The sequence below is a fragment of the Schistocerca americana genome, chromosome 7 (assembly GCF_021461395.2).
Source record: "Schistocerca americana isolate TAMUIC-IGC-003095 chromosome 7, iqSchAmer2.1, whole genome shotgun sequence".
NCBI lineage: Eukaryota > Metazoa > Arthropoda > Insecta > Orthoptera > Acrididae > Schistocerca > Schistocerca americana.
In genome coordinates, this window is record NC_060125.1 from 167852318 (window position 1) to 167868851 (window position 16534).

Consider the following 16534-nt stretch of genomic DNA (forward strand, 5'->3'; position numbering starts at 1 on the left):
AAGGCAGAGGCGAATGAAGAAACCACTAATAAGTCACTTGTATAGTACATACTATCACAAAAACTGTCTAAATATGTATCTGAAACCTAAAAATATATAAAAACTTAGAGAGTGACCACATACGCAGTCACTCGCTTATGACGTCACACCAAAGTTTCTCAATGAGTCGCATGTCAACACAAGCACCGAAGTCAACATTACCTTCCTTCAATTGGGCCAACTGGCGGTGAATCGAGGAAGTACAGTACATATTGATGAAACTAAAGTGAGCTCTAACATGGAAATTAAGCGTTTCCGGACACATGTCCACATAACATCCTTTCTTTATTTGTGTGTGAGGAATGTTTCCTGAAAGTTTTGCCTACCTTTTTGTAACGCCCTGTAGACGGCTATAGAGGAGGCGTGGTTCAATATTTCTGCAGAATAATTCCAACGACCTGTTGAAAAGAAATGTCATACGGCGAGGGTCTCCTTGCGGATAGACCCTATCGCCTGGCCACTTCGGCGTCTTGCCATCGATGAGGATGAAATGATGAAGACGGCACAACACCGAGTCCCTGAACGGAGAAAATCTAGAGTCCAGCTGGGAATCGAACCAGGGCCTCCCAGTATGGCAAGCCGAGCGCTGTCCACTCAGCTACCGTTGTGGACAACGACCTGTTGAGTCCATGCCTAATCCAGTTACTGCATTACCCTGGGAAAAAGGAGGTCCTGCACGATATTAAGATGTATCCCATGACTTCTATCAGCTATGTGTAAGGTGACTTGCTTGCATGCAGCGACTGTACAGCCTCATCACAGGATCTCACAGGGTTAGGCAACACTGCGACAAAAATGATGAGAACACCCATTCACCGAAATACCCCATTCACCAAAATGAGAGAACGTCTGTTAACGCGTCGAGGTCTGTGAACATAAATAGTGGGACAAACTACATTCCTGGAAATGGAAAAAAGAACACATTGACACCGGTGTGTCAGACCCACCATACTTGCTCCGGACACTGCGAGAGGGCTGTACAAGCAATGATCACACGCACGGCACAGCGGACACACCAGGAACCGCGGTGTTGGCCGTCGAATGGCGCTAGCTGCGCAGCATTTGTGCACCGCCGCCGTCAGTGTCAGCCAGTTTGCCGTGGCATACGGAGCTCCATCGCAGTCTTTAACACTGGTAGCATGCCGCGACAGCGTGGACGTGAACCGTATGTGCAGTTGACGGACTTTGAGCGAGGGCGTATAGTGGGCATGCGGGAGGCCGGGTGGACGTACCGCCGAATTGCTCAACACGTGGGGCGTGAGGTCTCCACAGTACATCGCTTATGACGCGGAATGTGCACGTGCCCGTCGACCTGGGACCGGACCGCAGCGACGCACGGATGCACGCCAAGACCGTAGGATCCTACGCAGTGCCGTAGGGGACCGCACCGCCACTTCCCAGCAAATTAGGGACACTGTTGCTCCTGGGGTATCGGCGAGGACCATTCGCAACCGTCTCCATGAAGCTGGGCTACGGTCCCGCACACCGTTAGGCCGTCTTCCGCTCACGCCCCAACATCATGCAGCCCGCCTCCAGTGGTGTCGCGACAGGCGTGAATGGAGGGACGAATGGAGACGTGTCGTCTTCAGCGATGAGAGTCGCTTCTGTCTTGGTCCCAATGATGGTCGTATGCGTGTTTGGCGCGGTGCAGGTGAGCGCCACAATCAGGACTACATACGACCGAGGCACACAGGGCCAACACCCGGCATCATGGTGTGGGGAGCGATCTCCTACACTGGCCGTACACCACTGGTGATCGTCGAGGGGACACTGAATAGTGCACGGTACATCCAAACCGTCATCGAACCCATCGTTCTGCCATTCCTAGACCGGCAAGGGAACTTGCTGTTCCAACAGGACAATGCACGTCCGCATGTATCCCGTGCCACCTAACGTGCTCTAGAAGGTGTAAGTCAACTACCCTGGCCAGCAAGATCTCCGGATCTGTCCCCCATTGAGCATGTTTGGGACTGGATGAAGCGTCGTCTCACGCGGTCTGCACGTCCAGCACGAACGCTGGTCCAACTGAGGCGCCAGGTGGAAATGGCATGGCAAGCCGTTCCACAGGACTACATCCAGCATCTCTACGATCGTCTCCATGGGAGAACAGCAGCCTGCATTGCTGCGAAAGGTGGATATACACTGTACTAGTGCCGACATTGTGCATGCTCTGATGCCTGTGTCTATGTGCCTGTGGTTCTGTCAGTGTGATCATGTGATGTATCTGACCCCAGGAATGTGTCAATAAAGTTTCCTCTTCCTGGGACAATGAATTCACGGTGTTCTTATTTCAATTTCCAGGAGTGTATGTTGTGAAGCGTTTTGGTAGTGCCGGTTGCCTACATCAGGGGCAAGTATGCACTCATGGGAAAACCTATTGCTCTTTTTTGATTGACAGGTCTCCCTGGGGATAATCAATTCTTTTGATTGACAGCTTATGAGCCCCTGGCGATAATCCCCTTTTTATTGACAGGTCCTCGACCAATTGTTCCACCACCCTTCCCCCCCTCCAACCCCCCATTTCCCCCTCCCCTCCCGTCCTACCCTACATGGAAACTGGCGGCTCTGTGGTGGACAGGAAGGATCTCATGAAAGGAAATTCAATTACATTGCAGAGTATATATTGTTTATCTATAAAAAATTCAGTTTGCAGGGCTTGGATCTCTCTTCCTCATCATTCTCTGCTGTTTGGGAAGATGCAGGTCTAGTAAAGAAGTAATTACATCAATCACTAAACAGGTCTCGTAAACTCTACTCCAGTCTTCGCCATCTCCACAGCAAAAATGTGCTTATTGATTATGGTGACCTGCTTAAAATTTGGCCTGGCAATGCATTTTATTACGCCATAGGAAAAACAATCCTGTAATGTTTGAATACTTTATTAGTGGTGTAGCGCTTGACACAGTCACGTCGATTAAATATTTGGGCGTAACGTTGCAAAGCGATATGAAGTGGGACAAGCATATAACGGCAGTTGTTGGGAAGGCGGGTAGTCGTCTTCGGTTCATTGGTAGAATTTTGGGAAGATGTGGTTCACCTGTAAAGGAGACCGCTTATAAAACACTAATACGACCTATTCTTGAGTACTGCTCGAGCGTTTGGGATTGAGGGAGGATGTAGAAGCAATTCAGAGGCGGGCTGCTAGATTTGTTTCTGGTGGGTTTGATCATCACGCGAGTGTTACGGAAATGCTTCAGGAACTCGGGTGGGAGTCTCTAGAGGAGAGAGGCGTTCTTTTCGTGAATCGCTACTGAGGAAATTTAGAGAACCAGAATTTGAGGCTGACCGCAGTACAGTTTTACTGCCGCCAACTTACGTTTCGCGGAAAGACCGCAAAGATAAGAGAGATTAGGGCTCGTACAGAGGCATATGGGCAGTCATTTTTCCTTCGTTCTGTTTGGGAAGGGAACAGGGAGAGAAGATGCTAGTTGTGGGACGAGGTATTCTCCGCCACGCACCGTATGGTGGATTGCGGAGTATGTATGTAGATGTAGATAACGCCCGTACCATTCGGTTCTAATCAAAATTTCACTCCATTCCCTCAAATTTGCCATTGTTTTACCGAAAATTAAATTATTCATTAACTTGCAAAAATCTTTCTCAATGTGACACATTGCGGAAGCTCTCTGTCTCGTATTGAGATCAATATACTCTTTCAACCAGGTTATTTGCTTCAAGGAGATAGCCCAGGTGATACTAACCTGCTCCATCCTCAATCTGAGACATTGCTGGAGATTACGATAATGAATAACGTATCTCCGCTTATTCCCAGAGCTGACATCAGTTTTGGGGTGGAGCCTCCTGGCGTAGCTAGTTGAATCGCATTGAACCTGTCGCCCAGCCAAGTGTTATTTGCCTTTGCATGCCTGTGGATACATTGGCAAAGTCCCCCAGGGATCCCTAGCCCAAAGAAAAGGAGCCTGTCAGCATCGGTCGATAATTCGATGCTGAACTTCGTTTTCTTGAGCATTGTATCCCAAGACACCAAGGTGCCATGTAATAAAGGGCACGATCCAGAGAGTATGCGGTCGTGCATAGACTCCGAAATTTCTCGAAAACTTCCGCAGGCAAGAAGACGTCTGTCTCCTAAAGTGGAGATTCCTGCCAGACATTCAAGGCATGCTCATACTCCGCATCCGTTATGGCATCACCTATAAGGTTGCTGGGGAATGCAGTTATGTGTGTAGCCTGGTCTCCTTGAGGTTCGCTGTACTATCCACATACTCGTATGGGAAAACACCCTTCCTCGTCACAAGTTGAAACTTTTCCTCATCGGGAAATGCAGCACGAGAGATACGAATATCCTTGCAAAGTAGAGTTTCAAGGAGTTTCTGCATAAAACATAGAGTATCAAGAAAGCAGAGCGTAATTCTTAGCGTCCTTCGTTTGGAGAATGAAATGTTTTTTTCGATGCTCTCAGGTAGGACACTGACTTGATCTTCCTCCATGCCAGAAGCAACCAAGTTTTCAACTAGAAAGTGAGCATCGTAGCGGCTTAAACTATGGAAGAAAATGGGTATGTGGCTTGGTACCTGGTATTTAAAATTGCGCTACTGAACTTCCCCGTAAGACGACAGTAGTCCCTACGAGGAGTTTACTCTTTTTTGTCTAACAGAAGCCCACAAATATGATGGTCAACGGCGTTATCATACAAATCTTCATTCTCCTTCGATTTGATCATGGGAAAATTAACGCTGTGAAGCTTATCAACCAGCCATGAACGTTTTACGAACTCAGTGAGCAGCCGATGCGCAGGATTATCCCCGACATAAGATTAGAAGCGGTTGCGACTGGAATCACAGGACGATACAATTTGGTATGCTGCCACATATGGTACATGTTTCTCTATAAAGGTGGTATGTGAGGCTGTAGGGTCACAGGAGAGAGGAGGTGTTCAATGTCAGTGTACACTACAAATGGGCATCGCTCCGGGTGGTGAGCATTTTTAAACATTATGAATTTGTTTTCCTCAGTAGGCGTAATAACATATACTGGGTCCTTGGAAGCGCAATCTACTAGATGCCCCACTAATAACTTGTCTGAGGAAAAATAATTCAGGCACCTTAAGCAAATATGCTTTACATGATAATCGGTTGAAAGTTGGGAGGAAAGGAGTCTGGACATGTCTTCGATCCAAACATAATAATAATTGCCTTTGTCCCTATTTTTCTCAGCGGAGAATAAGAGCCTGTTTACATGTATCACCGGCAAGTTGAGAAATGGAGTGGGCCGATGACAATATACTTCTCCTGCTCATCTGACTTGCTTGTCTTCTCAAGGCCATAATGAACCGATGTACTAGTATTCCGCGCCTCAAATTTAGACATGTCCTGGATCTTGATGAGGAACTCGATACCGTCAAAGTTATAACACTTATGAATGTCAAGGTATCTATCGTATCGATATCTGCGCTGTGGATCTTTTATGTAATTTCTCTCGCAAGCCAGCAGTTGTAACAACAATAACGTTATACTATTGTACATATAATAATTTTTTCTTCTGATTTTCGATAAATTAGTGCAAGCAATGTTCTGATTTCATTTCTTTTTTTCTTTTCATGTCATTATGTTAAAGAAACTGTAAACAATTTTCGATGTGAATATTAATGTTTATGTCAAATTGCAAGCAATATTATAACAAAATGGAAATGTAAGAAATGTTGAAACTGTTGTAAGATGTTAAAGTTGTAATTGTGCGCCTGGTCCATATGTAGGCAATGTATTAGGATATGTAGAATGCAAAACCTCGGGATAATACCCTGTCTGTAGGGGAGTGGTAAAAGGTGGATGGCAGGCGAGCGCGGGAAAATTCACACGGGCGCGGCACGGCATAACGGGCTCAGCAGTAGTACTCGGAGTTGGGCATTGGTCTGAGTAACAACGTTCTGGATCGAGGAGGCTCTCCTGGGAAACGTAGTTTCGTTGAGCCTCGGATGTGCCGTTTCCGACGCCTATACAGCATGGCAATATTCCATAGGCACTAAATGGAAAAATATTGCGACGCTAAGAAGAAGTAAAGTGCCGATACATCAAGAGCCATAGCTGTGATTGTATGTGTGCTCTGCACCTCGCCATCTCGCCGCCCGCCAACCGCCGCATCGATACGAACAGGTTGAAACTTTTAGTACTGTATTCGTGTGGACCAGTGTTACTTTTGTTTCTGACTGTTCAATAACAACTTTTACCAGAACTGTCCTATCATTTAATTATCCTCATCACTAACCTAGACAGAGTCCTTTCCACATGTTGTGCAATCCGAGTGTCACGAAATGAAGATTTAAAGTTTATGTTAATAATAATTACCTGCAGACCTATCTATGTTAGAATGATGTTTAAAGAACTTTGTTGTTAATTAATCAATACGTAAAGAACAAAGGTCTGACAAAGTTGAAATTGGTTTAGTAATGAAGTTTAGTTAATTTGAGACAAAAATAATGGTAGTTAAATGAGCAAGAAATAAGACAAAAAGAGTAGTAACTCATATATTGGAAATCTTGAGTGTTTAACGACTTCGATAATCAAAAATTTCAGTACGGTGATCAAAACAGTTTCAGCCCCCCCTTTTCTTTTCTATTCATTTAAATTCTGAAGTGTACTGAACTGATTTGACTAGCAAAGCTAAAGTCAATATAAAACCAAAATTTATTAGTGTTTTACCTTTTTCAAAATTGACATTGTATGTACATTTCGAAAGTACTATTTCTAGGGTAACCTATGCCCGATTTTAATCAGATCAGTAGACAGTTCGAAGTTCGTAGTAAACATTATAGAGTATTGTTGTGTATTTATGGCTTGTTCATAATAGTACAGAAAGTGAAATTATTAGTTCAGTAGATTTTCGGGTTCTAAAATTTACCATATTATGCAGTGTCATTACGTGTTGTTTTGTATGAACGTATATCAACTAGTACTGGGAAGAAACTCAGTTAATGCCTAATTAGGCTGGCGACCGTTTTATTAACAAATTGGTAGCATATGCTGTGTTGTTTCTTGTCCGTCCTAACGTGTAGTTGCACTTGAGACTTGCTTGACGTATCATGGTTCATGTGGCTCTGAGCACTATGGGACACAACTGCTGAGGTCATAAGTCCCCTGGAACTTAGAACTACTTAAACCTAACTAACCTAAGGACAACACACACATCTATGCCCGAGGCAGGATTCGAACCTGCGACCGTAGCGGTCGCGCGGTTCGAGACTGTAGCGCCAGAACCGCTCGGCCACCAGCGGCCGGCGTATCATTGTTGGTACTAAGTGGGTTAAAGTCTGATTTTGCCTCCATTCTGGTACACGCGGTCAACATATATACGAAAATCCTTTTTTATAAGGTGAAGCCCGTCAACTTACCATAGTACAGGCTTTAAAGAGTATCGTGAGCCAGAGCGTAGTGTTACACAGTGACCATGCAGAACAAGCCCGATCCATATCATTTTGGACTTTAATACATGCATGCTTATCAGCTACCTCTTTAGGTAGCTTGATATAGCTAGACCCTCTATTTAGCTGATCACAGATGTTAATGTGGATGTTCAGGTGTAGTATTCGGATGAATGCCTTAGCTGACCCTTTCACTTCCATCTCGGAAAACCAGGCCAGTGTAGCACTCAAGGTGGATTTACGAAACCACTCGGCAACTGACGTGCTGCACGTTATCGCGACATTATCCCCCAAAGACCATGAAAACTTGTCTCTTCAACGCCAGAGGCAACTTTTGGGTGGTGCCACGGTTCGGTGCAGAGTACCGCACTGCATTGAATGGCAGGATACCATGGATCATTGACTACCTTGAGGACCTCCTTTTCCACGAAAGGAAGGCACGCCCTTAGAAAACGAGCATGGTATCAGTATCCTCCTGCCGGATTCTCGGTCCTTGTGAAATCTCCTCCAAGGCATCTGCAATTACCGAGTGCTCTAACTGCGGTATGATATCACTGACCTGATGTCCTTCACTAAAAGGACAGGAGAGGGAACAGCCACTAGCCACAGAATCGTTGCTATTACTAATATTATGACTACAACTAGTCGATAACGTTGCTTGTGGTGGTATGTTTTAGGTTACGTGCTGTCCCTCACGAGATCGACGAGGACGTAATGGCAGTGAGGGAGCAGAAGACGCTGCAGAACTGGGCCGCTGTGAGCAGCCTCTTTGCTACAGCCCTGACCCGTTAACCTGAGGGGACCATGGATGCCAGAGTGGTGCCATGGCTGTTGCTACGGGCGTGGTGGCGGTGGTGGGAGCGCCTACAGCGGCGACTTCCCACATGACGACTCGCGGAGTTCTTGTCGGCAAAGCACGTCGCACACGACCTCGTATCGATGTTACAGTCTTTGCTGCCCCAGGTACCCGAGCCAGGTCGTATTGTAGGGATTGCCCAGCCTGATACAGCCCCTGTAGAATAATATTTTATTTTCTTAAGTGCAACGTTCCAGATATCGGTTATGCTGCTACAGGAAAATAAATAATACTGATCATTTGTAAGCAGAATGAGTATTTATTACCTATTTCACTCTGGCTCCCTGGCCGCTCCCTCATCTACTCACGACGACGGTCTACCTCCATCTCTTCTACCCACTGTGGTATTTTGTCCTCGCCTGAATTGGAGAGGGCCCATCATTTCAACCCCCTATATCGTCTGCGATATAATGATCTAATAATAAAAAAGCATACACACACACAGAAACCACAGGAAACAAAAATATATTTTTTAGAATATATAATTACATGAAATCTGCTCTTGTATATCACAGCACATACCCCTCCCTGTTCCCCTTTTCATCTGACAGGAAATCATCTACCATATTGCATATATGATGAAATTTTATTACATATACACAGTAATATGGAGATGAAAAAAATGGATAATTACACTCAAACAATATGAAATTCTTAGCGAAATAAAAAAGAAGTAACGTTTATCGAGTATGGTCCTCAAAATCACCCATGGCAACAACAATATAATACAGTAATGATAAATATCTATGTATACCACTTATGATGGTATTACTGCTCCTGTTGGCCCTCCACCTCCAGCTCTTCCATGATTTGGTGTGTGTGTGTGCTAAAACAACAACAACAAAAAATTAACACCTAAATCTGAACTTGATACTGCGAAACTTTTTACGAAAATATACACTGAAAAACCCGATCTCATCTTATGAAATTAAATATATTCTTACCTGGTATTTCCCATTGTCTTGGGCGTTGGAAATGCCGCATGTTGCTACTCATTGCATATTTTTTAATTTTTTTTTTAATAAACCAGTAGTACACACACACACACACACACACACACACACACACACACACACACGAGCGAGAAAAACACAGTCGAGCTGATCCCACTGCGGACGACAGCAGAATGAGAGTGTCTGCACCGCTATGAGGGTTTATATAACCTCCATCTCTCCACCCGCGATTTTACCCGGGGAACCAATAGCAGTGAGACATTCTACTTCACCTGCGTGTGAATGCTGGTCGGAGCACGAAGGACAAGTTGGTGCCGGTCTGGCAGGCTGCAGTTTTTGCGAGCTCTCGATTCCGGTCGGAAAAACCCCAGCTTCCAGTCTGCACAACACCTTGCGATGAACTGTGGCCACGAACGGGCATACCGCCACTTTGCAGTTATCCAGTTACGAGTGAACCTCGAGTGGGAAGCTACTCTGTTAGTATACAAATGGTTCAAATTGTTCTGAGCACTACGGGACTTAACGTCTGAGGTCATAAGTCTCCTAGAACTACTTAAACCTAGCTAACTTAAGGACATCACTCACATCCATGCCCGAGGCAGGATTCGAACCTGCGACCGTAGCAGTCGCGAATTTCCGGACAGAAGCGCTTAGAACCGCTCGGCCACCGCGGCCAGCTGTGATAGTGTATTTAACAGTATTTTGCAGGATCGTATTCAGAGTTTCGATGCGGTGTATTTGCGTTCATTTATTTTAGCGATGTATTATTTTTTCGAGTGTATTTTGCCATATTGTATTTCTGTTACATGTGCACCTGGGAACAGTGCAGTGTTTTGTGTGATGGTATATTTGACACAAGTTGTTTAAAGCAACATTTACAAATGTACTGAGGGGTTAAATACTTTGGCTAATTGGTTTATGCATTCAAATGGTTCAGAGTAGTGGAGGAGGACAGAGAGGCTTAAGAAGTGCGCCACAATCTTTTTTAAAGACAGTGGTGGTGTACATCGCAAAATTGACGCAAGCTACTGTACAGCGATGTTTTTGAAAGTGCATTTAGAGCCATATTCAGTTGGATTTAGTAGCGCCTGAAGTAGCTCGTGCTCAAAGACAAGTGTATTTCCCATAAAATCGTGCGAAGTGTCTCAGGGACAGTTTCATAGTGTGTCGTGGTCTTTTATTTTAGAGTGTGTTCAAGTGGGGCACTGGAGGTATTCCTCGGAACTGTTTTAATATTCTCGTGTCATCTGCAAACTTTTCTCTATCTGTCTTTCTCTCTCTCTCTTTGTGCAGAGGTACATTTAATTCCTTAGATATCTTCAAGTTATGTATGTCACGATATTCCACAGCACCAGAAGTAATAGCTCCAGAAGCAGTTCGTGAAATACAGCACAAGGAAGTGTATCAGGAGGGCTGGGGCAGTTTAGAGTCCATGGTGAAATCGATTCTCAGGCAGCCATTTGCCTTGGAAGGGCGGAGTTATACCGTGCGTCAGTATTCTGCAGGCATTTACCGCGTAAACGCTGCTTCGTTTGCGATTTGGTCCGACCACGACTGACGGCGCTTGCAGGCCCTGCAGGATACGAGGAGAAACAGAGAAAGAGCACATGTTTGGCAGGAATTTCTCGGATGCTTTTGTTCGAGGATTAGTGCGATATCTGGTCTGTCAGCAGTGGAGCCTGAACAGTCTCTCCTGGACGGGCACATGGCGTGTTGCTTTGCAGAACCGTGAATGAGCTGCGTGGGCAGTGGCTCGAGCCGGCTTTGGGCGCGGTCCAGTGGACAAGGAATGGCGGACGCTGTGTGCTTCGCGATCGAACGATTTTCAACAGTGTAATTACTTGTGATGAGTCTTTCATGATGGTATTTCTTGCACCATCAGAAAAAAAAGCGATCGATGTAATTAATTCTTTACTAGGCCTGCATCTTCCCAAACAGCAGAAAATGATGAGCAAGAGAGATCCAACAACTGCAAACTGAAATTTTATAAATAAACATTACTCCCCCTGCTATGTAATTGAATTTCCTGACATTTCGTTCCCTTCCACTACAGAGCTGTCAATTTCAACGTAGGGGATGGGAGGGGAGGGTTGGGGGTTTACCAGAGGGGAGGGATTAATTAATTGAACAATAATTAAGTACTGAATCCAACTGATAAGAGTGAGAAGGACTATTCCCTAACTCAGGCCTCAAAGTGTATCCATATCAGTGAGGGGAAGGAGGGAGGTTGGAGGTTTCCTGAGGGGCTGGGTTCAGGAGGTGGAGGGGGTCATAAACTGTCATTCAAAAGGATGGATTATCACCAGGGGGTCATTTTCTGTCAATCAAAACAGGTTTGCCCCTGAGTGCATACTTGCCCCTGATCTAGGCAACCCGCACTAACTAAACGCTCCCAAACATAATTTTTACCACTACGTATGTTCACGGACCTCGATGTGCCAATAGGTCATCTCTCGTTGCGATGAAGGGAGGCGTTCAATCAGTGGTGCCGCGTCCGTTGCAGGGATAAGCTCGTTAGTGTGTGTTGTTATACAGCAGGTTTAGGAGTCTGATTGTTATATTCCTCTTAAAAGACGTTTGAAAGATCGATTCTTGATTACAATAGTCAACAAATTTAAACGTTTTTTCTGCACCTAACTTGTAAATGAGTGTACCTACCCAATTTTAGGGTGCTGAATTCATTGGTGGAATTAGTTTTTCTCTATCACGTTACAATTGCTAGATATACAGCTGAATCAATAACTATACTGGCAAGTATTCACACACAACGATTACATATTCAAAAGTTTACAATTCAACACAATTTAATATGTGTATTCGACATGACGCCAATAGGTCATCTATATTAGCTCAACTTTAACCTTCTTTGGCATTCGAAAAGTGTCACAGAGATGCTCTTCTTTTGTCTGCCGTTTCATTACTGTCTCTGACAATATGCCAGGAATATTTGCCCCCATCGAAGGGTTCCAGTAACTTTCATAACGATGTTCCATTGTACAGATGTCTTGGTGAAAGCGTTCAACCTCCTCATAGCTTACAGTTCGCAAATTTCCTGGAGAGAGAGCAAGGGTGGAAATGTACAAAGTGATATTTAAGTGACATTCTAGATCCAATGTTATTGTAGCTGTCAGGCAGACCATTGAGAAGGGAAACACAGTTGTCACTTTTCTGTTGTCATTTACTTTGAAAGACGACCAAACTGCTAATTCGATATTTGTAAATCCTTTAATGGTTACAAACGCGCTGTATGTACATATGAAAACTTTGTCTAGTTTTGCTTGAATGCTCTGCAAGGTATATGAGATGAAACATCGTCTTCAGGCACACAGCACTTCACTGGAACACCGAATAGAATGGCTCACCATTTTCCTTGTTATGGGGGAATGTATGTTCTTCAACAATGACCCCATAGTTCTCAGTAAGTAAACACACCAGCCATTTGCGTTAGTCTAATTTAATGACCCTTAAGGAAACAAACTGTTCACTTGGGCACATGTTTTGCTTATTTAGATCATAATTAATGGGTAATTACTGTAATGATAATTACCATAATTTATGGGCAAGATGGCTACGTAGTCGCTTCATATTTACTAAGGTGTGCAAGGATTTTAGTGATAACTATTATTGCTAAATCAAAGTAATTTGTGACCCGGGAAAAACGATGCCCCCACCGTCCCCAATCGCTGCTATCAGTGATTTCCCCCCCACCCCTCCCACCGCCACCACCACCACTGCCGCCACTGCTCCTTAGCGTCCCTGAGATTGTCACTCTTAAAGTAGATCTCACTGGAGCAACAGCAGCAGCAGCAAATTCAGGTGCTACTGCAAATTTGCAGCACAGCGCAACACCCAAAGGTATTGACCTAGTTTTCACAAATGTTTGGCACCACACGACATTATCTGCAGTTTCGTGGCTACTTTTTAACAATTTTTAAGAAGACGCACATTTCATTGCTATTTTATTGATTTCCCCCACTTTTTAAGAAGATACACATAAATGCCGGGTTCTTTGTTATTTCTCCCCACTTTTCAAAAATATATATGTAAGTATGTGTTTTGTAGCTAATTTTGCCGGCCGGGGTGGCTGAGCGGTTCTAGGTGCTACAGTCTGGAATCGCGCGACCGCTACGGTCGCAGGTTCGAATCCTGCCTGGGGCATGGATGTGTGTGATGTCCTTAGGTTAGTTAGGTTTAAGTAGTTCTAAGTTCTAGAGGACTGATGACCTCAGAAGGTAAGTCCCATAGTGCTCAGAGCCATTTGAACCACTTTTTTAGCTAATTTTGCGGTTTTATCAAAAAGGAAAAAACAAATGTTGATAATGGTTTTGTGTAAATTTTACTGATTTCTTACGAAGATGCACATAAATATGGGCGTGTAAATACCACCTCCATACATGCCCTGCAAACAACTCTATGTAGGACTCTAATTACAGTTTTCGGATAATTTGACCGATTTTTCGAGAAGGCAAAAGTAAATAATTTACTCTGAATGTATAAAAAATTTATTTAATATCTATTCTGTAAGCACACACCCCGGCTTTAAAGACATTTTTCTTACTATTCCGCAAACGGCTACATTTTTTATGTGGACACGAATAAAAATCTTAATCAAGGAATCATCACATGGTGGAAATGTAATAAATTTCACGGATATTCCGCATTAAACCATTTTTATTTAACAACAATATTTCCACCAGACATATATTTCAATAGAAACGAAATTATCACTTGCAATTTCAGTGTGTGACGCAACTACCAGCTCTCCTATCACTATATGATTATAGTGCACGTGTAAAAGAAGTAACGGCTGATACATTTCTACAGAATTAGTGTAGACTTCGCTAATATGCTCCACGACACTTGCGCCACTACCACCAGGATGAGAACAGGAGAGCTATGCAATGCACTAAAAAAAGGGTGGCTAACATTACTTTTTTACTTAAAACTGGAAAAAATGAAGCAGTATCTCTCTCGGTCTGGTCCAGCTACATGCTGCCGTTACACAGCGGTCAACTGTTGCATTGCCACTGTAGTACATTCGAAAGGCAACTTGCTCTGCACGTGGATAAACAAAATATTACGGTTACAGAGCTCGAACTGTTCTGGCTGACTGGCGATGGGGGCTCACCACCTCCTCCAATCTCTCTCACCCACCCAACGCCAGGGAGAGGGGGGGGGGGGGAGGGGGGCGAGAGAAGCGGTGTTCTCGGCGATACAGTCAGCCTCTATGAGCGATGAGCGTATTTTGATTAAAAAAGTGAGTAATGCACCTCCTTTCCACTATTCGAGCAGATTGTACACGCGAATTTGCATCCCTCCAGTCGCCTGTGATCTACCTTTCCGTTGGTAATTACTGTAGCCGTTTGATATCGGCCATGTAAGTAACGACTGAAAATAACTACTCCCTTAAGAATTCATGGGGATGACTCATAATTGAAAAAGAATAAAGGAATATCATAGACACTTAGCGGCAGAATAAGAACTATTTGCTTCGAAGAGACAGGGTGTGGAATTCAACTACAGCCAGTAATGATTGATTATCTAATATCGAAAGGCACTCTTTGCTTGAATAGCAAAAATTGCACAGTTCCTACTAAATTCTAACTGAGTGAGTGGTCACAGGAAGGCGAAAATCCAACAGTCGATCTCTCACATATGTTTAAACTGCTGTGAGAACTGAACACACATTGATGAATGGAAGAAGTAAACACATATACATCAGCAATGCTATGTCTATTGGAAAATAACTGATCGTGTTTCGGTGACTCAGTGGTTATGTGCTACACTATATCCAAAGATGTAGGATTCGATGGAATGTGAGTATTAAGATTTTTTGCACTTGTCACGTTTTCGATCTGTAGCAATGTTTGTTAACGTGCAAAATGTCGAGGAGCACTATGATTCGTAGCCACCGTTAAATTGTAGGTGCCTCTAACTGAATGCGTACACCAAGTGGTGTGGGAATTGTATTTCCTTTCGTCTTCTGTTTGAACTCTCGCTACTAAGCCACTATCTCGGAACTCACAACCCGGTATACGGAACCAGGTACCATTTAAGAACCCCTGTCAAACGGATTCTAGTAGCGACAAAAATTAGGGTTTCACGTAATTTTTAACATAATTTAAAAATTAAAAATACTGACGTAATCTACTTATTAGTAGGTATAATATTATGTTAAACGTTTAACACAATAAGGCAAATGTTACAGTTCCCAACCATATGTTTGTCCTGCGGCAGTGTAACTAACGGCGTGCGAGTACCGGGACTTCATTCAGCCAGTATCTGAAACCGAGAGAATTTAGCGGCTTCCATCAAAGTTTAAACATAATTTCATACCTGTACGAAACTTTTTGTCGCTGACGTTCGTCACAAAATGGTGAAAGGAAAAAAGTTTATTGCTTACCACATTTTTGATATTCACTTCGTAATACTTCAGCATCTGATATGACGTTTTACTTTATTACTTCCTTACTACCAAATTTCATCTAAAAACAATCTGCAGACAGTGTCCATCTATATCCTGAATGTATATGCAAATTTATATCATTGTATTTTACATTACATCATCGTATCGAGTGGTTACAATTAGTGTACCCACACACAGAGATCCAGTGTGGGCTGTAATTATCATATGGCAGCGAAACTTGGTAGATATTCTAGTGCGGTTAACCGGAACCGATTTACGCCGACAAAAAAAAAATTATTCCATTTTTGTCATACAATGAAGGCTTTTCACTACCGGATGTTTCAGCTGCCGAGAATTCTTCCGGGTTGTATGGCCGTGGTCCATGAAACTCTTCTATCCCTGACGTTTCGTCCAAAGCAGAATTCTCGGCAGCTGTTCCGTTTTTGGCCACCAGGTGTAAATCTGGCTCTGCGAATGCAAGATTGATTTATAAAACTGTTTCCATATGTAATGGACGTCGGTAGAGAATTCCAAACAAGTGAGAAAAGCATAATTTTGATTTTATTACTAAGCGCCAATTATACAATTTGTTCAACAAGAGCTCCGGAGAGGTCAACGAGATGCTAGATCCGTAAAACGACGTAATCGATAGTTGCTCCAAACAGTTCTGGTGGAATCTGAGCGACGTGTTCCTGGCATTCAGATCAGGTAGAGATCGAACGTGGTAAACGCATTCTCTTAGATATCCCCAGAAACAAAAGCCACACGGATTCGGGTCAGTTGATGTTGCAGGCCACCCATCTGGAAAACCTCTGCAGATAACACGCTCCTGGAAGGTTGAATTAAGCGGATTTTCACTTGGATGAGCGACATGTGGTGTTGCCTCATCTTGCACGAAAGCAGTG